This window comes from Papaver somniferum, chromosome 6, assembly GCF_003573695.1.
Source record: "Papaver somniferum cultivar HN1 chromosome 6, ASM357369v1, whole genome shotgun sequence".
In the NCBI taxonomy this organism is placed as follows: Eukaryota; Viridiplantae; Streptophyta; class Magnoliopsida; order Ranunculales; family Papaveraceae; genus Papaver; species Papaver somniferum.
Window position 1 is genome coordinate 137,258,081 of NC_039363.1, and position 24,412 is coordinate 137,282,492.

Genomic DNA, 24,412 nt, shown 5'->3' on the forward strand with positions numbered 1-24,412 from the left:
TGCCCAAACCATGGCAGGCGTGATGTTTCCAAACCCTAAATTGGGTCGCGGAAATACTCTAGCGTCTTAAATTGATCACGACCATCCAACTTAGCCAGCCTATTTGGACGGCTTAGATCGCGTTTAGGACCATCAAGAAGGTACACATGCGTTCACCGTCATCTCAACATTGTCCCCACGTGATCGATCTCCCCAAAGGAGCCCAGCGGCGTACCAAACCGTTTGGTCAAAGTCGCGTGGGAGTGGCTGTTTCAAAACCCTAATAAAGGGTTGCGGCAACACACATCTATCGTAAATTTATCGTCACCATCCATATTCACCAGCCTAAACGGACGGTGTAGATATAGACTCAAGAGGTCCAAAGGATGTCAACGTGATCACCGTGGGCCCATCTTTGCGTGTGACCGGCCGACATATGCAGACTAGGGCCCGGCACCTCGAAACGCACGCCCCAAAGGTGGCATGCTACACGACTTTAAAACCCTTTGCGGAAATATATCTCTGTCGCAAATCGATCACGACCACTCATCTTTGCTGGTCAAATTGAGTGGCCTAGATCGAATCTTTGAGGGACCGAGAGATGTAGACATGCACGCCAGCGGGCCATCTCCACGCACACCCGATCGGTCCATACAAATTAGCGCCAAATGCTTGGATTCGATCAGACAAAGAGGGAATGATTGCACACCTCTAAAAAACCCTAAAATTCCTTCAACGGCAGCAAACTTGTGCCGTAAATCATCTCGTTCGTCCAACTTTGCCAGCTTGGTCGAACGACTTGGATTAAAAACTAGGCGATCAATGGAGTGCCTCAATGATCATCGTCCGCCACTCTGTCACAGGGAATGATCGACCAGATGACGGCCCGCCGTGCGGCCTCCAAATGATCACTCGAATATGGTTGGACGTGCTACCATTTTAAGACGCTTAATCCTCGACTTATTCAATCAAGCTTTAAAACAACGATGCTTCGTGTATATCGATTGTTTTGAGCTGCTTGGTTAAAAGCGATGCATTACATGCATCGAGAATGCACGATATTTCATGAATATCAATTCCATAAATAACTTAGTACTTAACCTAATAGCACCGTATGCTATTTCTTGCGGCGGGTCTCACGACTTGACCCACTCATTCGAGACATCAAACATGTCACAAACTGGGGGATACTTACTGGGGTATTGGTATGGCGGTTTACAGCGTGCGGCGTGCAACGCGCACATTACGAGAACGTGTCAGGAAAGGTGGACGATTAACGGTGATGGGGGAAGTGGGCAAAGGCGTGATTGTGTGACAATCACCTACACAACCCCACTACTTCATCACTCAACTTCATCCGCTTCCTACGAGATGAGGATTGCGCTCAAATGACTTGTATAAATAGGTTCTTCAACCTACTTTCAAACAACACGAAAAAAACAAGTTGTTGTTAAAAACGTATCCATAAAACACCCAGAACTGATAGCTTACATTATGCAAGCCAGTTCATTCTGAAACAAGTCATAAACAACCAACACCTTCATAATCTCAACACCTTCTTCGCTTTGCTCCCTAAGATCAACCCCATCTCCTTCACTTTATGACCGAAGCAATTCTGGAACGGACATTTCTTGGTTTAGTCCAGAATTATACAAATTGATCTCTCGAGTCTAAAAGTACTCATGCGCGGTGCATTTGTTTAGGGTTTGGATTCGTTTCTCATTCACACACACCCCAAATTTACTAAAACCAGCAAAAACAGTTTTCACCCATAAACAAGTAGATAGACTTTTGAGTGATAGATAAGTTCAAGTCTCAACATACCTTTTTGTCGATGAAGTTCCACCAGTTCCTTGAGTAGTTCGTCGTCTTGTATGATGATCCGCCATGGAGTTCTTGAGCTCAACTACACTTTCTATCCTAGTCCGAGACTTAGCTATGACTAGAAATCAAGACTTAAAGTTTTTATCACTCACATTGACAAACATGCTTGAGATAGCAACGCATGCGAGTTCGACCGAGCAATGCTCTAACAATCACCAATAACAAAATGTTAGAGCGTAGCTTGGTTGAACCCACCAAGCGTTGGTATGTCAAGTTCGGTTGTCATATTTTAATATCAAAACTCATCTAGAGTCGCTTGATTATTTACAGAGTCAACTTCATTTAGTTTAGACTAGAAAGTCTAGGAATGTTGAGACGTACTAATACTACTCTGAAGATCTGAAGAAAGTGAAGAAGTAATGACTGCAATGAAGACATCATCCTTCCTCTTGATGTTAGTAATATTGACTTGATCTTGTTTCTAATCCCAACATATCTTTCAAGTCGCTTTATATTGAAAACATTACATGCAGAGCTGTATTTATAATATTCTGATGATTAGACATGGGTTGAAATTAATCATCTAAAGACCAAATTATAGGCAGTAATGAAAGTCGCAACCATAAACTTTTCCTCAATTTCCTTTTACATATTACAGTATAACCTCCATATAGGAATAACCTCCATATAAGAATAAAAATCTCTGGTCCCGATTTGGGCCATTTATATTTAAGAATAAACTCCAAATTGGAATAAGTCATATTTTTTTCCGGTCCCATCTTTAGGAACTTACCTCCATATAAGAATAATTCACAATAGTATATAGATAATATAAGTCATATCGTACTTCAAAGTTTAAGACAAATAGATTCCTTTAACTAATTTAAAAGAATATAGGTCATATCGGTGCGCATCTTGTTGCGAGGTTACCGATCATCGCTGTTGTAATTGAAGAAGATGGATATCTTTAAATTTGTAATTTAATATTATTCCTTTAACTTATTTGAAAAATCCTTTTACTTTTAGCAGGTGTGATGTTTTTTTTTTCTTTTTGCATGACTCATTCAAATATCTTTGATCGTATGATTGTGTTTGTCAATTTTCCGTATCATTGTTGAATTTCATGTGGATTGTGTTACATAGAAAACTTCGCATATTAACTAATACATGTGAAACGAAATAAATTTCACATGTGAAACTATTTTTTTTTTATGTTTTCTTAGGTATTGCATAGGTCCATTGTGTTGCATAGCAAACTTCGTATATTTAACTTCTGTATCATACATGTGAAACCAAAAAAAATTTAATTAGTATTGCTAGGTATATTGTGCGTAATTATGTTTTCTTCTAGGTACATATATAGCAAATTTTTATTGCTCGCTTCAACGTAAACCTCCATATAAGAATAATTTCTTGTGGTCCCTAGGATATTCTTATATAGAGGTTCTGAAAAAGCGGGGGTATAACAACCACACCCAATAATTTGTTCGACAATCTGTACGGACTAGACTCCAATATAATTCTGAGAGCACCAACTTAAAAGAGAGCTCAATCAAGAGATATATCAAAGATTTTTAATCTCTATTTCTCAATGCAATCAACAAATCAAACAGATAGAAATCTGTGAGCCTGATTGATATGAGAAATAACGACGGTACCAAAGACCAATGCCCAAGTGTCAATCAAGTTATATCCAACAATCAAGGTTGGATTTATCAACTGATTGAACTACGCACAACCTCTGATATTTCAATTATATAAACAAATATAATACGAAAAAGAAATAACACAGACACCGAAAATTTTGTTTACGAGGAAACCCCAAATGCAAAAAAACCCCAGGACCTATTCTAAATTTGAATACCACACTGTATTGAGCCGCTACAGACTACTAGCCTACTACAAGTTAACTTTGGGCTGGGATGTAGTTGAGCGCTAACCAAGAATGCCCAACATAGGGAAGAGTCTATCTCACCGTGGTGTTAGTAGAATCACTATCATGGGCTGATGCACCATTTGAAGTATAACCACCTATCAAAAGCAAAGCTAGTTAACAAAAATGACATATGACATTAAAACAGGAATCAAAATATTAACCACTTATCTGTGTAAATGAAACAACACTGACTGGTTAGCCACAATGTAAACGACATGAAATATGGGTGTTCATGTTTTTATATTGAATATCAAGGGGATTTTATCAACTGTTTACAGATGAAAGGTTATATCCTTAGATATCAATGGTGGTTCGAAATATAAGTCAAAGTAAGAACAGGTCAGTTAAGAAGTAACATGGCCCTTGTAACACCCCGAGTTCCAGACCAGGGTCATACCCATATGAAGATCCGAACTCGAAGCGTTACGGGTCGGGAAGAGACTTAAAAATTTATATTTTTGCTAATTTACTTTTGCACAAAACATAGTTGAAACTTTATAGAACATAAAACATAGTTGAAACTTTATATAACATAAACTAAAGCATATAAATCCGCTTATTATCTTAACAACGATTTCAACCAAACATATTATTTCAAGTTACATTTCAAGCAATACAATTAAGCAATTCAATCACTAAGTTACTCATTCCTAGCTTTCGCTGCGCCACTTTGATAAATCTGCAAGGATGTCAATTGCGGTGAGATGACAGCTCAATAGAATGCATTCCCAATCTCAAAACATGCATAACAATGTCAATGAGTCAAATAACATACAACATGAGTATACAACATAAATTCGAGAAAATCACTAATATAGATACTCACCCAACATGATCACCACACAAGTACATCTTTTTAACCGTGAATTCACAATACAAATATTGTCTCTACCAAATCATCTTATTCAAAACAAAACTTCACAATATTAATATTATTTCAACAAATCATCCTTCAATCATGAGTTCATAATACCAATAATACTTTCAATAATTCATCCAATTAGATTTCACAATTGAGTTCATAACACCAATAATAATTTCGACAAATCTACCAATTTAGGTTTTAACAATTGAGTTCATGGTACGAATGCCCTTGGTTCGTACACCCACCTATCGTTTATCGGCACGGACAACCTCCATTGATGGTCAGGAACAAAAGTTACTATGGGGATCATACCCATATGCTCTCGGGGATCATTACTCGTTTCATTCACAGTACGAATACCTTGGTTCGTACATCCACCTATCGTTTACCGGCACGGACAACCGCCATCGATGGTCGGGAAACACAAGTTCCCATGGGGATCATTAGCCATTTAACTCTCGGGGATCATTACCCGCCGTTAGCATGAAACCATATTTCATATAACGGTAAAACATGAAATTATTTCAATTTTTATAATCATTTTTAAAACAATACAAGCAACCATGGCTTAACAACATGAATTTCTTTCAAGCATTTATGCAAACAAGTTAACTGCAACCATATTACATTATATGTTCCATGGTGATAACTTTATCTGATCATATTCAAACTTTACAAGGACATATATGAATCCGTAATATACAACATATCAAAAATTCACAGTAAACGAACGGTTCAAACAAAAGTTATCGAATTTACAAACGCATCACAAAATCTAGGCAGACAACATCATTCTAGAAAAATATTCACAGTAAATTCATATTATTTTTAAATCAAGCAATTCCAAAGAAAAATGAAAGATAAGATGTTTATCTACAACTTTTGTTAAGACCTCAAATCATTTTAACATCATTAAAACTACCTAAGAACATCAAATCACATCAAAACGAAACTGTCCAGAAATTCAGAAACTATCACCCAAATTCAAACAAACTTTCAACGGTGAATACACGGTGGAATACTCTCAAATTTTAACTAGTGATACCCAATCATGTTATATACCAATAATAGAAGTCCGATCATCAATAATATGCATCAAATTAAATAGATAAATTTCATAACCCTAATGATATAAGCATAAACAAAATTGAAATCAATGTATAACAAAGAAACATAAAGAGAAAAGGGATTAAACATTCTACCTCTCGATTGCTACAAACTCCTCTTGATTTCTTCTCTAAAAATCTCTAGCTCCATCTCTTTCTTTTTCTACTTAGCCTTATGTTCTAACGTGTAAAATTCTTTTCCTAAACTTTTAGTTATAAAAACCTTAAAAATACCAATATTCATAATGACAACTAATATTTATATTTTCTTTATTTCTTTTAATTGTCTTTTCATTTTCTATTCATTTTATTTTATTTATTAAAATAAATTAGGTGACTTTATTTCCACCCTAACTTGTAGTTTTTTCTAGTCCAAACACCCCAACTAGACTAAGTCAATGGAAACAACCTAAATAACAAACTAAGGCGGGTATAACCCGGCCCGAAATTGTAAATAAAAATGCTGGGTATTACAACCCTTTTTGATGCAACGAGGAAGACAAATTGAACTTTTATAGTCCTACTTCATATCCTCACATAATGATTGTTAGATAGACGAAGTTACAATCAGCATAATGTTTCTGCCAAGTAGAATGTTATACCTAATCTTCTACATGGTCCAGGATCCATTAGAAAGACAAAAACATCCAACAGTGGAACACTTTCAGGTAATAGGTAATATGCTCAATAAACCAAGAGATCTTTCTTCCCAATTATTTTTTTAATTTGATAACAATTGCATACTTTGTGAAGACTGTTGCTGTTGATAAGCAGTTGATTTCCTTGGGTTTGCTGGACCTATGCGCATGGCTCTACTTGAACAATACACACCGTTCATCTCAGTCATAGCACGTGACATCTCACTATCATCACCAAATCTCACAAACTCGTAACCTTTCGAACGACCAGTATTTGCATCAATAACAACTTTTGCTCCTTTTACAGATGTGTATCTAGAGGCAAAAGTTTCCTGCAATCCTGTATCAGTAGCATCTGAAGACAAATCATCAACAAATATAGACTTGTTAGAACCTGCATCTGAACGCTTGTCACCCATGCTAAAGAAAGCCAGTTCAGGCTGAAGGGATGTTCTGCATTCAACATTGGTATGCCATTGAATTACTGCATCACCTTTTCAGCCGTGGCACGAGTAGCGAATTCAACAAAACCACATCCCTCGGACATTGAAGTCTGCTTATTACGAATTACCTTAATACTAAGAACCTGGAGAGCACCACAATGCCAAAACACTAGAAATCAACCACCTCAAAAGAGTTGTAAAGGACCAAACTTTGTCTCAATTGAACAAATAAACGAACACTAGACTAGTACATAGTCGCCAGTTTGCGAAAATAAAAACATCCATTAATATAAGTGAAAAATACTACAACCCCCCTACTATATGGGTTCAACATATAGAAGCCCCATTAAATGGATCATTCATTGTCAACTCCATACTTTAGCAAAATGATATTGCTAGGCCCAGAAAATCAAATTTTCTTCAGATCTGGCCCATAATTAATTATTACGAATTTTAATAATACCAAGACTATCCTTTAGTATTTATACAAGAGGAATATCATAAGATATTTTCATTTTCTATTTCATTTTCTCTCTCCGTCTAAAACCAGAGTTGCTCTCATAGATTCATTTTATAGGGTTTTATCCATTCGGTTGTACAAGATCTAATCTTCTGATTTGATTTCACATCAACAATTTGCAAGCAAATCGATCTGTGATTTAGAAAGAATCAATTATGTATAAAGATTTTTTTCCACTCTATCTTCTGCTAAAAGAGTTTAGTGGTTTTCGATCTATGTCATCTATGGCTGCCGATGTACGACGAAGAGGAAAAAATGATAAGCTTCATCGATCTCCACTTATGTATCTGTATCTATTGATGATGTTTCTAGATCTTCATTCGTTTGTAAGTAAGTCGAAACACAGATGCAGAAACAATGGAATTCGTCATCAACAATTAGATCTGAAGATTCAACAACAAAAAGCTGTAAAAGATAAGTTTCTCCCTTCTAATCCTATTTAATTCAATTGAAATTCCTAATTATGTGATTCAGAAATAAAATTGACTATAATTTGTTGTTTCGAAGCTACTTCAGGTAAGGTTTTCGATTTGATTCAATAGGTTTTTCTCATTTAGTAGTTCTACTTTCGTAGTTTGATTAGGTTCTGATTTTTGTTTCGTTGACTTTATTCAGATCAGAGAAGAACATGATTTTTATTGAATCTAGATATGTTTAGGTTTGTTGTTGTTTATGCCGATTTGTTGATAATACTAGTTGAATTCAATCAGCTAAGAACATATTCTCCATTTAATAAAAACGCTGATCTCTCATAATTCTAATGGAGCCAGTTGTGGAATCTTGTTGGTGTTTTTATGTTGCTTATCTTGACTATACATGTTGAGTTTGGTTAACGAATCTATGGTGGTGTTGGTGGTGGAGATGCAGGTTCTGGAGGAATACGAGGAGGATGTGGTGGTATTAGAGCAGGTTTGAAGGAGGATTTTGAAGTCAGTGGTGGTGTTTTTCAGAATTGATGAATTGAAGGAGATGATGAGAAGATAGAGGATGAACTATTTTAAGTTTCTACTACTGGTGCTAGTGGTCACAGGTAATTACCTGATTTCACAAGGTTCTCTTATTTTTTAAATATTTATGTTTTTTTGTGATCAAGGTTAACTTGTTCTGATAAATTTACTACGTTAGCATCCCTGTCAATGATTGGTTTTTACTGTTGAATTATGCATCCTTGTAAAGGTAGTATATGGATTCTGTAATGTATATCAAAAGGGTCAATGCTTTCCGTTGAATGAATGTATATCAAAAGGTAGTACAGGGATATATGTCTGGAATGGTTTCACTTAAATCATACATTTGTTTAACTGCACATTACATCTGTTTAACTGCACATTAGACAAGCCATATGCATGATAGTTTGCACATTTAACTAGCATTGGCAGACTATAGATGTGTAACTAATAGTTACACATGCTAATTAAATGTGTAACTTATAGGTACACAAGCTAAATGAATGTGTATCTACTGTTACACATGCAAATTAGATGTGTAACTTATAGTTACACATGTTAATTTGATGGGATATGCATATGTAACCTAATGTGAAACTTCTATCTAACTGTAACATTTTTAATTTTACCTTCTTTTTGTAGAGTTTGTAACTCTGTAAGGGTGAACTATTAATTTTTGTATACTTGCTCTAGTTTGTTTAGTTATGAGATAGATTTGACTGTTCTGTGTCCACTGGTTTTTGATTTTTGGATGTCCTGTTTTGTTCATTTGTATGAGAAGTGTTCTAGCTGCTATGGTACTGATGTCATTTGCTTGTCATATAGTTAATAAGAAGGCTGACCCAAGGTGCTGTCTAACAAAGCTTCCAAGGCTGTCAAAGCTGGAGCATCAACCATTAATAAGAAGGCTAAGAACATCTGCACATCAGTTATATTTCACAGGCCAAAGACATTGCAGAAGGCAAGGAATCCCAAGTACCCATGTATTCGTGCACTACCAAGGAACAAGCTTGACCATTACCAGATCCTGAAATACCCACTCACCACCGATTTCGCAATGAAGAAGATTGAAGACGACAACAAGAAGAAAACAAGGATGCTTTCAAGAATATGTACAACATCCAGACAGATAAAATGAACACCCTTATCAAGTAAGCCTTCTTGATTACTTACGACTAGCTACTTCTTTTTCTTGAAAGGTAGTATATGGATATATATGGACATAGGTCTGGAATGGTTTCACTTAACTCATACATCTGTTTAACTGCACATTACACAAGCCATATGCATGACAGTTTGCACGTTTAGCTAGCATTGGAAGACTATGGATGTGTAACTAGTAGTTACATATGCTAATTAAATGTGTAACTTCTAGGTACACAAGTCAAATGAATGTATATCTACTAGTTACACATGCAAATTAGATGTGTAACTTATAGTTACACATGCTAATTTGATGGGATATGAATATGTAACCTAATTATGAAACTTTTATCTGTTATAGTGGTTATATTTATGAAATTGAGGAAAGAACATCCAGTCCTAGTAGTAGGGAGTAGTAGTGGATGCTGATTAGACTATGGATGTGTAACTTCTGATTACACATGCATATTGCATGTGTCACTAGAAGTTACACCTACTAATTAGATGTGTAACTTCTAGTTACACATGATGATTGTATGTGTAACTTATGGTTTCAATGTTTTCATACTTTTTGTTTTGGAAGTTGTTGTTTTTATGATCAATTCGAGCCAAACAAGTCCTACGGTTTGTGGGAATACATACTTGGTTTTACTGTGATTATAATTTAACACGTTTGTTGGTTTCGAACTTGTTTTCATAAGGTGTGTATATTCTCTTTTTTTCAGGTATACTCTTTTCTAGGTGCTGCTTTGCTCCAAATTAGATGTGTAACTTCTAGTTACACATGATGATTGTATGTGTAACTTATGGTTTCAATGTTTTCATACTTTTTGTTTTGGAAGTTGTTGTTTTTATGATCAATTCGAGCCAAACAAGTCCTACGGTTTGTGGGAATACATACTTGGTTTTACTGTGATTATAATTTAACACGTTTGTTGGTTTCAAACTTGTTTTCATAAGGTGTGTATATTCTCTTTTTTCCAGGTATACTTTTTTCTAGGTGCTGCTTTGCTCCAAATTAGCATTCAGTTACTACATCCAGGTAAGCTGATTTTATTATGGTTCAGCAGATCTCTTGTGTATAAGATGAGTAGCCAGTCGCTGTCTTAGTTATCTCATACTTGATGATTCTATTCTTTTTATTATACTGGAGTATGCCATATGTTGTTGTTGTTGATCCTCAGTTTATGTCCGAGGATATACTAACTGAACGTGTAACTGCTAGTTACACTATCTAATTGGATGTGTAACTTCCGATTACACATGCTAATTAGATGTGTAACTATGATGATTGTATGTGTAACTTCTGGTTACATATATTTTACCTGTTTACGAACTTTTGCCTCCTTTTGTGGGGTATTTGACTATATTTTTTTCCTGGAATATGCAGATTTCCTTTGTACTTCGCGAGGATTTATATTGTCAGATATATGGTTTATTTCGAGGATTTCGTTTCACTTCGAGGATTTCGCTTCACATGTCTGGTGTTTTGACTCGTTAAGACAGTGGTAATGGAATAGATGTGTTTGGGTATGGATGTGTAATTTTTAGTTACACAAGATAAATAGATGTGTAACTTCTAGTTACAAATGCTAATTAGATGTGTAACCTTTACTTACACATACTTTGCTTTAGGTAACTTAGGCCTGCAAGTTCATGATAAATGGCATATTCCATATGCAGGTGTAACTCCTAGTTACACTAGTCATATGCATGTGTAACTCTCAGTTACACAATTCAGATGCATGTATAACTGCTGGCTGCACTATTCAGATGCTTGTGAAACTGAAATATACATTGTTGTATGTACTATTCATTTTAGTCGTATAAATATTGATTGCTTGTTGTTATATTTCAGGTTTCAGATAACTTCATAAAAGCTAATTGCTTAAAAGTGGTAATGGTCTCGCTGGAACTGGAGTTGACGCTGAATACACAAGTCAGATGCATGTGTAACTCCCAGTTACACTAGATAGACACATATGTAACTCTCAGTTACACTAAACAGATGCGTGTGTAACTTCTAGCTACACATGCTAAGAAATTATTATAAATGAATATTAAAGTAATAATTGTATTTTTTTGTGTTTTCTTTTTGATGTCTATTTTTTGCATATATATACAAGTGTAACTTTGCATTACACATATCATAAGGATGTGTAACTTCTGGTTACACATGACATATGCATGTGTAACTTATGTTTACACCTTCACACTGTACTTTAATAATTTCGGGCCTAGATTTAATAATTTTGGGCCTAAATTTAAATTTTATTTAATTATGGGCTTGACAATATGCATAAGGGTATCAAGGTCTTTTAAAAACTCGGGGCCTAGATTTAAACTTTTTTTAATTAAGGGCCTCATATTATGGGTTATCCATGGGTTGGGCCTGAATCTAATTTTCCCTAAATATAAACAAGAATAATTAAGGGACCATCTGAGATTGACAAAACATGTGTAGAAATTAATCCTCCAAACACCAAATTATAAGTAGTAATTAAAGTCACAGCCATAAACTTTTCCTCAATTGCCTTTTATATCTATCTTACAAACACAAATGGTTTTTGAACCATCCAACGGACATCAATGGGCTTCTTTCTCGATCCACGGCTACCAGTCCTTAGAAAGTGAAAAGACAAATCGTGGTTGAGAATGAACCCTCTTTTTAAGGTCTCATCCGACGTCCCGGATCTCTTTTTACACTAAATCTCCATTTCGATTACAAAATCCATAACCAATTATTATCACCGATATCTTCTTGCGCTCAATCCCCTCTTCCGTTACAGAAGTATATTAGTGCTCTTCTTCGGATTGTTCTTCTCCATTGCGGCGACAAGATTTGCGCAATTGAATCCCTTTGATCAATACCCGGATAATCAATTTGATACGTTACGTTTCAAATGTTTCCCTATATAAACTTCAATAGATGTTATCATCTTCCTAGGTTTCTCCATTTCTTTCTACCGGATACTCTCTGAAGAATACTAGGTCAGTAGGTCAGTACTATCTTCAATTTTAATTTTTCTTTAAATTTGTATTTGATGAGTTTCTTCAATTTGAATTTTGTTTCTTCCGTATCTTCAATGTGACTGACTTTGTTGATGCATATCATGTATTTGATTAGATTATTCGATTGAGATTTTGTTTGACTTTATTCAATTGATTTTTAATTGACTGATACCAAAGCATTGGTTACATACAGTGGAAAAATATTACAACCGAAATGTACATTCAAGGAGAACCAATATAACTGTAGTTGGTTTTTTGCTAAAGAGCTTAATGTTTCGGAACAATCAACTGATCTACCAAAATCCATTCGGCATTCTTTAAAGATGCAACACCACAACATTTCCATTCAAAAATGTCGCAAAGCTAGCTAAATTCGTCCGTCTTACTCTTTTTTTTTTTGTAGGTAATGCCATCCTTCCCCTATATTGAGAGTGATGTTTATAATATCTGGTCTACGGATGAATTCACACTCACATGTGAATTTTTAGTTCTGTGAAAAGCGAGAACAGCAACCCTTCTTAAAAACGGTGATATTCTTTCATCTGTGATATAAGATTAGTCCATTCGACACCAACCCACAGCCAGTAAAGATTCGTGTTGGTGATAGACATGTATGTTTTTCCTTTGGTTTCATTTTGTGAATGATTTTCTTGATTTGGTTATTTTTCTAAAATATTAAATGTAACTTTCACGTAAGTTGGACCATCAATCTCAGGTGTAATCGGTTTTTTCTTGAGCGAAAGGACTCGCCAAAACTCATAAAACCCATTAGCCAGTGTATGGAAGTGACATTGAATATCTAGAATACACCTAAAAGATCCATATGCGATCCTTACCCAAACTTCTCAAATTTTGCTGGGCAGCAAAGTAAGTGTATGATGCATTTGCACTCCGTAACCAATTTTTTTTTTCCTAAACGTCGCTTCTATCACGCTATATTAGTTATATAACTTGAAAATAAACAACTTAGACAAGTGGATTGGCTTGACCCTTCCTTGGCTTCTGTTCTTTATTTGTTGCTGTAGTATTTACAATTTCATATTAAATCCAAGAAAAATTATGATTGAGATTGTGTTTTATGCAAGGACTTCGGTTCAGGAAAGCTTAGAGTGAGAATGATATCTTACTTTTTCCGGCAACTCTTCTGCATATACTGATTGTTAAATTTAATTTTTAGGGACGTAACGAATTCCGTTGTAGTATATGCAGGTAATATCGTGGAAGTACTCTCTCTATAAGATAGTTTAACATACAAATAGAGCGCCAATAAGTGAGCAGTCGTCCCTCATTTCACATGGTTACTGGAAATCATACTGTCGAGATAGTTCTGAAAGTTTGCAGAGTTTGAAAGAGTCGTAGTTGGTGGAACTTTTGATGTGCATTTCAAGCTCTTCCTACTGTAAAAAGTTCATTTCTGAAACTATTTTCTGTTTAAGTAATTTTCTTACATTCTTTTTCTGCAGGTAAACCACAACTTAGTTTTAGTTGGCAATATGTTTGAAGAAACCGGAATGCGGCCTCTCATGGGTGATTCTTTTTGCACCAAGAATAGGAAGGCATGACTCTCACCTAAAAAAACAGATTATAACGTAATTATAAATAGTGAGTGTACTTCCCCAATATTACCTGAAACTATCCAATATTGGCCCCCTAACTAACGTGTAGTAATTTTAAAATTCTACCAATAAGCTCCTATAAGAGTTTCAGTCAGCTTCCTTAAAAGGAGAAGGACATCATTGGATGACCATGATTTCCCTACGATGAAATGAAGTAGACTTCATGGGACCAATGAGGTTACCAGGTTTTCATTCTCTTCTGTTTCACTATGTGGTATACTAAATAGTGGGTACAGGTTACAAAGTGTAAGAAGATAGTGAGCTTAAGATAAATCACGAGTGCTGAGACAGATGGTCCACCTAATATCGCTAACCAATCTCTTTTATATTACTAGATGGCACGAGAAGATAAATTTCCATATTTTCCTTAAGGAAGTTAAGTACATCTTTGGCATACAGTGAACAATGTCATGCATACCAAGTGATAACTCATGATTAGACGTCCTCTTTAAAGAGATGCATTTAAGTCTATTGAATGTTAGATAGATGCCTATCCCAGGCTTGGAATGTTAGAAACAATGATAAAGGCCAAAGGTTGGTATGACTAATGTTATTGTACCCATTGTTGCGTAAATCTTTGCACGTTGTTTATATTGTTTGGACTTTGGAATTTATTCTATTTGTTCTTTCTACCTGGACAGCCAACCAACATTTCTGCAATGCTCATCTCTAATTGTATCTATAGTTATCTCACTTTTTCTGTTAAGGGGTTAATTTTTTTTCCAAGTGCAATCACTTTAATCTATAAAATTAGATAGTATCGAACCATCTCCTTATATTGTTTTAATATTTGTGAATAATTTGTCCATCCGGCCCAATTGAAAGCCCAAAGGGTTTGTTTGGGTTAAAAGGATTGAAACTGAAAGTGACTAGGACAGAAAACTTTACATATTCATTAATTGAGGGATGAAAGTAAAACTAAAAGGTAAATGGATTGCCAATTGATTCAGTGACAGACATTTTTTTTTTCTCGGATGAAAGTAGTACTATCCCGTTTTAGGAAAAGTATTACTTTGGCTTTGTCAATTTGGAAGTGGTAAAATGAAAAAAAATGAAAGTAACACTATCCCAGAAATGGAGGGAATATGAATCATAAAGTGTCAAGAGAACTAGATTAGAGGGAATTATTACTACGTGCATGTGCACATAAATGTTGTGTGTTAGCTTTTCACTAAAATATGACTAATCCAAGTAAGCTAACCAGCTAACAGTCGGTAATAATGAAAACAAATCAACGACACGCGTCATTTACTAGTATTACTAAAAGTGAAATCTGTCATAAATGTTAACGGCGGACCTCACTTGTTAAGGGGCAACCATTTACCTTTGTTTTGTGTTTTAGCCTTGGGGTTGTTTTAGCCGGAGGATTAGTGTATTTCTATCTTGTGGCACGTGCGATGCACATGTAGCTTATTGAGATGTAGTTCGGTCCTTATAAGGACATCCCTGATGTATAATCTAGGATGAAAATTAGTAATCAAAAACCATCTTTTCTTTCTGAATTTTCTGTTCTTCCCGATCCATCTCTATCCTTAGAGATCAGAGTTGCTTCCTGAGACCCAATTGTCACGTAGATCGTGACAAATGGTATCAAAGCACTCGATTCCTTGTGACCGAGTGAAAATGGTAAACTATTTTGATGAGTTTGAAGCTAAATCAAAAATTTCATGGAAGAATCCATTTGCTGAGTGGAAAGCTGCAATGGAGAATTACTCAGCTCAGTTGAAGGACTTCCCAGAGTGTCTAAGTAAACTGAAACCTGATGAAGAGTTACTCGAACCCTCATCTGGATCTACACTCGCAATCGACGCCCGATCGGAAGTAAATTCTATTGACTTAAAATCATCAAGTCATCTCTCTGACGTTGTTGGAACTAACCCTAGCCTTCCTACTAAATCAGTACTATTAACCATAACTCACAGGATATTAATGGCTAACTGTACTTCCAGTATTAAGAATTCTTCTCGTAGCTTATGCGATCGTGGAAAATACAAATCGAAGTTTGATTCTAAATTAAGGTTTCCTTATTGCATGGGTTTTCAATATTTGGATAAATTGTATAAGGAAATTGTTCAGAAGCTTGTTTATCAAAGTGGGTATCAATCAAATGGGTTTCCTAGTGATTCAATTGCTTGTATGCTAGCTAATGATTGTTTAACTATTACTGTTTGGTCCATGTTTGACAAAATGCTTGGGTGTGAAGTTATGAGAAGATTATTTCATCGTGGAAAGCAATTTGAAGCTATTAACAGGTTATATTTCGTCATACACCTAGCTCAATTTCAATTTACTTCCGCATCTGATACTTCCTCTAGTGCTTTGTCGCCTAATATTTGATCGAGGAAGAGATGGGTCTATTTTAGTGGATCGATACACTGATGAAATTGCATCGAATTTTGTTCATTGGTGTCGGCTAGAATTTTTGCTGGTGATATCAAATACGTTTTTAATCTTTATAAATGGTGACAAATGACAATTGTTATTCTGAGAAGCTGTGTAGAGGTAAATGTCGAATCTTATTTGGTCGTGGTAAAGAAATTGAATCTGTTGTGAGGTGTTTTTCTTATAAGGAAAATATTTCTGAATTCTGCATTGCTCCTTGTTTATTTGTTGGTAATGGGTTGAATTTCGTGGATGGTCATGATGGCAAATCTGCATATGAGCTTAATTTCAAACTTGGGTACCGTTTCGCAGTGGTAATTGAGTCCAAGAATGTGGTGCTGTTTGTTAAATACGGTGACCAAAGTGATGGTGGTAAGATGTTTGAGGGCTCGGTGTTTTGGTGGGTTACAGAGATTAAGAATGGTGATGTCAGCCAGTTGTTTGATAAAGAATGGCATCAATGTAGTGTTGACTGGAATATCGTGATAGTTCAAGTGGCAAAAGTAAGCGGGTCTAAAAATATGCAGGAATTATTCGATCAAATGCTTGCTAAAGATATCAGTCGCCATGCACAACTGGAAGAGGCTTGGAAGGTAATCATTCGAGAGTACAACCTATTGCCCTTCTTAACAGGATATGAATTAACCTTGTTTACTTTCGGCTTATGGATTGTAAGACATAGTGGTGGTACTATCTGGCTCCTCATTGAGTTACCTAGATCAGTTAGATCTCTATATGATTTTGATCAGTACAAAGAAGTGAATAATTTGAAGTACAATATGGGTCCTGTAGAAGTAATTGTGATCAATTTCAGCTTATCAGCAGTTAAAGATATTTTATCCACACTTGTCAACAACTTACTGTTGAGCTTATTGTATGAACCATGGTGGTGTTCCAGCAGAGTGGAATCATCTGAATGGGAAGGGAATAGCACCACAATGTCACACATTATAAACCTACCACCTAAAGAAAGTTGTAAAGGACCAAACTTTGTCTACAATTGAACAAATACACAGACACTATACTGGTAGATAGTTGTTAGTTTGCAAAAAAAAAAAAAAACATTTACTAAATATAAACAAGAATAATTAAGAACGTGCTATCGGGGGATAAAAAAAACAATTAGGGATATAGGAAAAGGAAAAAAACGGGATCCAAATAGCAAATCAGGGTCACCCCTTATCTAAGTAATTTAGGTAATTTCTAATCTACCCCTCACTAATCAGGATTAATGATTAATAATAATTAATAAAATCTTAAGATTTTTGATAAATGATTAGTGTGTGTTATTATTTGTGTGTTGGGTGAGTGAGGTGAGAGTAGAAGGAGGGAAAGAAAATTTGAGAGGGAATTGTGAAAATGGAGGATGATTGTGAAGAAAGAATTGCTGCTAAAAGGTTGAAAATTTGATTTTTTTCTTTGAATCAACCATTTTTGCAGCTGAAAAAGCTCGATGCCAGGATGGACGTGGTATGAATACCATCCCGGAAGCATCCATACCAGCATGGTATTCATACCACGTCCATGCCAACACCGAGCTTATCCCCCATTTTGAAATTCAAGCCCGCTATGCAGGGTGTCCGGGGGGGCGTAGCCCCTCCCGACTTTTGAAATTCAAAACCTATTCTGTTTTGAATTTTTTTCTGGTTTTAATCAGTCTTCCGTCACAGTTAATTAATTCTCGAGCATGCCGGTGCTGCTACCAGCATAGTAGTTTACTTAAATTTCTCTGCCGACACATAATATAAAGTGTCCAGGAAAGTTCAATTTTTTTTCACTTGACTACCGGCATTGACAGATTTATATCGAGCATGCCAGCACTTAGTTACGACATTGAATGTTAGTTACCAAGTATGCCGACACCATTTTCCGGCGTGGTTTTCACCAATTCCGGCATGATATTCATCACTTCTGGCGATGTAAAAAATTTATTTCTAACATGGTCTTCATCACTACCGGCATGGTCTTCATCACTTCCGGCATGGTCTTCATCACTACCGGCATGGTCTTCATCACTTCCGGCATGAGCTTCATCACTTCCGAATGTTAAAAAAAAATATAATTTGTTTTCAAAGTGAGGAGCCGGCAGAGAAGGAGAAGAGAATTTGAAAGGGAGTGGAGAAAATTTCGAATTTGAAAGGGAGTGGGGAGTAACAAAGCCCCTAACCCTAAAAGAGATTAATAAGTGGTGAAGATGGAAATGGGGGATATGATTTTGTTTTTTGATTTTTATTTTGAGGGAAGGGTATTTTAGTATTTTTGCCCACCAAAAACACCCCTTAGCAGACCCATTTGGTTGGGGGAAGTAATGCATATCCCCCAGTTGTTTTTTTTATCCCCCAATCACGCGTTCATAATTAAGGGTTCACAAAGGACCATTTTCAAAAAAATAAATATCTAAAACATCTGAGATTGGCAAAACATGGGTTGAAATTAATCATCTAAATACCAAATTATAAGCAGTAATTAAAGTCGCAACCATAAACTCTTCCTCAATTGCCTTTTATATATTACAGTAGAACCTCCATATAGGAATAACCTCCATGTAAGAATAAAAATCTCTGGTCCCGATTTGGGCCATTTATATTTAAGAATAAACTCCAATTGTCTTAAGGAACTTACCTCCATATAAGAATAATTCACAATATTATATAAATAATATAGGTCATATCGTACATCAAAGTTTAAGACAAATAGATTCTTTTAACTAATTTGGAAAATCCTTTTACTTTAGCAGGTGTGATGTTTTTTTTTTTTTGCATGAATCATTCAAATATCGTTGATCGTTGATTGTATTTGTCAATTTTCCGTATCATTGTTGAATTTCATGTGGATTGTGTTACATAGCAAACTTCATATATTTAACTAATACATGTGAAACGAAACAAATTTCACATGTGAAACTAAACAAAATTTATGTTTTCTTAGGTATTGCATAGGTCCATTGTGTTGCATAGCAAACTTCGTATATTTAACTTCCGTATCATACATGTGAAACCAAACAAAATTTAATTACTATTGCTAGGTATATTGAGCGTAATTATGTTTTCTTCTAGGTACATATATAGAAATTTTTTATTGCTCACTTCAAGGTAAACCTCCATATAAGAATAATTTCTTGTGGTCCCTAGGATATTCTTATATAGAGGTTCTGAAAAAGCGTGGGTATAACAACCACACCCAATAATTTGTTCGGCAATCTGTATGGACTAAACTCCAATATAATTCTGAGAGCACCAACTTAAAAGAGAGCTCAATCAAGAGATATATCAAAGATTTTTATCTCTACTTCTCAATGCAATCAGCAAATCAAACAGATAGAAATCCTTGAGCCTGATTGATATGAGAAATAACGACGGTACCAAAGACCAATGGCCAAGTGTCAATCAAGTTATATCCACCAATCAAGGTTGGATTTATCAACTGATTGAACTACACACAATCTGTGATATTTCAATTATATAAACAAATATAATGCGGAAAATAAATAACACAAACACCAGAAATTTTGTTTACGAGGAAACCCCAAATGCAAAAAAAAACCCCGGGACATAGTCCAGCTTTGAACACCACATTGTATTAACCCGCTACAGACACTAGCCTATTACAAGTTAACTTCGGACTGGAATGTAGTTGAGCCCTAACCAAGTCTCACTCCGATTAAGGTACAGTCTCATTCCTTACGCCTCTAAAACCACGCCGGATTCCACGCGCTTGATTCCCTTAGCTGATCTCATCCACAACTAAGAGTTGCTACGACCAAAATTCGAAGACTTATAATTTTTTTTGTCTCCCACATATATGTCTATTCTTTATTCGGTTTATTGTTCCGTATTTTGATAGAAATCAAAGTGAACAGGAACCAGTTGATAATCTTGTGTTATACTCCCAAAGAGCAGCCTAGAAATATCAATCACCTCACAATAACCCAACTGATTAACATAAAAAGTTATTGCGGAATCACAAGAGTCTGAGATGAAGAACTGTTGTGATTTCCTTTTATATCTTACCTATTGGAGATAAATCCCGAGTAAATCTTAGAGAAGATAAAACTCAATACGATAGAACAAGTAAGATCAGAATACGCAACTACATAGAAAATAGTTGGATTTGACTCCACGAATCCCAAATGATGAAGTCTTCAAGTCGTTAACCTATAATGATTTTGGAAAAATCTTGGTTAAAGGAGAATCGACTCTAGTTTGCAACTAGGACACATGAAAGTGCCGGGATTAGGTTTCCAGTTGCTAGAGTTCTCCCTTATATAGTCTTTCAAATCAGGGTTGCTTACAATCAAAGCTAAGATAGCTTAGTAACAAAGCATCCAATATTCACCCTTAGATGAAATCCTGATTTAAGATTCAAGCTAAGTCTGCTTAAAAATAAAGCAATTAATTTCCCTCGTTAGATGGCCTTAGCTTGTTACACACAAATGAAATATACCTTCATTTAGATATGGGTAACCGTACCTAAATGTGTATATTGAGTTGGCTCAATAACAGTTAAACGAAGTTAGCCATATGAACAATTTTGTCTTAACCATATTCATCTAACACTTCTAGATCAAATATGACGATCAATCAATCATGAAAGATAATCAAATGAATCTAATTGTGTTTCAAACATAGTTGTTCAATTGTTCATTATATATCTCATAGAAATATATATGAAAAAATTGAAACAAAATCAGATTGATTCATAATCGTATAAAGTACTTATACAAGAATCAATTTATGAACATTAAGTCACGGTTTGCAAAGATTGCATTCCTTAATTCATAAATATTTAGTTCATGAGTGTGAGAATCATACATAACCGATTTTAGAACTTAACCACTGTGTTCAAAAACCAGGTACGCGAACAACATCTACGGAGTTTGCCCTGTCTAGCCGTTCGCGAACCCGGTTCATAAACATCCATCCCGGACCTAACTCAGGTAGAACCGTTCGCATATTAGGTACGCAAACAAGTTTCCCAGACCCGAATTATACCAATACAATTCGCATACTAGGTATGCATACCGTTTTGTATCCATACATAGGTAATTGTTCTAAACTCTCATTTCAATCACTGAAACATCCTTAGAAGATGACAATAGTAATCTCACACATACCATTAGATTCAAGTAATTTTCAAGTGATCGAATGATCAATACGAAACTTCCCAAGTTAACATCAAATGATTGTCTCACATAAATCATATATATAAGTGTTGATGGTGGTTTTTAGCTTAGGGTTAAAATCGTAAAACCGTACAACTGACATGATGCCACTATGACAATTAACACATTTATTGAATCGATCAGCATGCCTACGTAAGAATTACCAGGGTACCTTTTTTTTATGTGTCATGTTCCACGGCAGAACCCTTAACATTGACCGAAATCATCTATGCCAAACCCTAATTCTCATGCTACCGCGCCAAGGCATGCCAACCATGCCTGCCGCACCACTGTGCCAATGGCAAACCATACCAGCCACATCTTCGCGCCAAGGCATGCCAACCATGCCAGCCGCACCACTGTGCCAATGACAAACCATGCCAGCCACATCTCCGCGCCAAGGAATGCCAACCATGCCATCGACACCACTGTGCCAATGGCAAACCATGCCAGCCACACCACTGTGCCGATGGAAAACCATACCATCCACATCTCTGCGCCAAGGCATGCCAACCATGCCAGCCGCACCACTGTGCCAATGGCAAACCATGCCAGCCACATCTCGCGCCAAGGCATGCCAACCATGCCAGCCACACCACTGTGCCAATGGAAAACCATGCCAGCCACATCTTCGCTCCAAGGCATGCCAACCATGCCAGCCGCACCACTGTGACAATGGCAAACCATGCCAGCCACATCTCCGCGCCAAGGCATGCCAACCATGCCAGCCGCACTACTGTGCCAATGGCAAACCATGCCAGCCACATCTCCGCGCCAAGGCATGCTAACCATGCCAGCCGCACCACTTTGCCAATGGAAAACCATGCCAGCCACATCTCTGCACCAAGGCATGCCAACCATGCCAGCCGCACCACTGTGCCAATGGAAAACCATGCCAGCCACGGCTACCGCGCCAAGGCATGCCAACCATGCTATCCGTACCATGTTCCAATGGCATGCCAAACCCTTGGCCCCACCATGCCAAGCCAACCGCACCTTGCCTTGTCCCCAACCATGCTAGCCGCACCATGCGCCAATGGAATGCCAAACCTTTGGCCCCAAACCCTAGTTTTGTCCACGCCAAACCGCGCCAAGGCATGCCATGCCACATGTTCTAATGGCATGCCAACCACCTTGCCGCGCCATACCATGCCGGTCTTCCCCATGCGGCTACCAAAACGAAGGCGTGCGACGATCAACGACCACCCTTCCATCCTGTATGCAAATCCTAGCCGTCCAAGGTCGCCAAACAACGCATGGTAACCTTTGGCCCAAAACCCTAGTTTTGGCCACGCCAAACCGCGCCAAGGCATGCCATTCCACATGTGCCAATGACATGCCAACCACCTTGCCGCACCATACCATGCTGTCCTTCCAAATACGGCTACCAAAACGAAGGCGTGCGACGATCAACGACCACCCTTCCATCCTGGATGCAAATCCTAGCCGTCCAAGGTCGCCAAACAACGCATGGTAACCTTTGGACCAAAACCCTAGTTTTGTCCACTCCAAGGCATGCCATGCCACATGTGCCAATGGCATGCCATGCCACATGTGCCAATGGCATGCCATGCCACATGTGCCAATGGCATGCCATGCCACATGTGCCAATGGCATGCCAACCACCTTGTCGCGCCATACCATTGCCGGACTTCCCCATGCGGCTACCAAAACGAAGGCGTGCGACGATCAACGACCACCCTTCCATCCTAGATGTAAATCCTAGCCGTCTAAGGTCGCCAAACAATGCATGGTAACCTTTGGCTCAAAACCCTAGTTTTGTCCACGCCAAACATCGCCAAGGCATGCCATGCCACATGTGCCAATGTCATGCCAACCACCTTTCCGCGCCACCATGAAGGCCTTCCCCATGCGGCTACCAAAATGAAGGCATGCAACGATCAACGACCACCCTTCCACCCTAGATGCAAATCCTATCCGTCCAAGGTCGCCAAACAACGCATGGTAACCTTTAGCCCCAAAACCTAGTTTTGTCCACACCAAACCGCGCCAAGGCATGCCATGCCACATGTGCCAATGGCATGCCAACAACCTTGCCGCGCCATACCATGCCGGCCTTCCCTATGCGGTTACCAAAATGAAGGCATGCAACAATCAACGACCACTTTTTCATCTAAGATGCAGATCTTAGCCGTCGAAGGTTACCAGCTAACGCATGACAACTTTTGGCCCTAGTTTGGTCGAGCCTAAACAAAGCCAAAACCCTAACTTTTGGCCGCGCCTAAACTGGGCCATATTAAAGCCATATTGATCATACTTTCATGCCACTGGCTACCAAACGAAAGGTTGCAATAACCGATGACTACCTTCCTCTTAAGATGCAAAATCTCGACCGTTGAAGGTCACCACCGAGCCGGCAAGTCTCCCAAGATTAACTTGCCAACCAACAACAACATGCTACATGTTTTCCACGAAAACACTCGAGATATCAACACATGTCACAAACTGGGGGATGCTCATTGGGTATTGGTTTGGCGGTTTACTACGCTCGTTATAAGAAAGTGTCATAAGGATGAGGCGGTTAGTAAATACAGGGAGTAATGGTGAAACGCTTTCTTTTATGGAACATCAATTCAAAGCGTTACCGGTTACCACTTCCTTCCATTTACTCACCCGTTTTCCATTTCTTAATGAGACCAGAGTACATTTCACTTCGACTTGTATAAATAAGCATTACCTATTTCCACCGAACAACAAGTTCTGGTCAGGACCATACAACACTCAGAAAACGTTTGCTAGCTTTCCCATCTGTTAGTTTCCCACTTTCTGATACAAGTCACAAAACAACTACTCTTCCAGAATCAACTATTCTGGTCTCA

At 37.2% G+C, this 24,412-nt stretch overlaps 1 long non-coding RNA gene and 1 pseudogene across 8 annotated transcripts; one reads left to right on the forward strand and one right to left on the reverse strand.

Moving 5' to 3' along the window:
- Positions 1 to 6,431: 6,431 nt before the first annotated feature.
- LOC113291551 lies at positions 6,432 to 9,542 on the reverse strand (annotated as a pseudogene).
- A 2,476-nt stretch (positions 9,543 to 12,018) lies between these two features.
- LOC113289474 lies at positions 12,019 to 14,770 on the forward strand. Of its 8 annotated transcripts, none has more exons than XR_003331021.1 (5): positions 12,019 to 12,400; positions 12,817 to 13,024; positions 13,129 to 13,280; positions 13,623 to 13,789; positions 13,877 to 14,770. It is a non-coding gene; the product is annotated as an uncharacterized LOC113289474 (long non-coding RNA). The 8 variants fall into 8 exon arrangements; XR_003331025.1 differs by having other exon boundaries at positions 13,623 to 13,683; XR_003331020.1 differs by having other exon boundaries at positions 13,623 to 14,770.
- Positions 14,771 to 24,412: the final 9,642 nt, after the last annotated feature.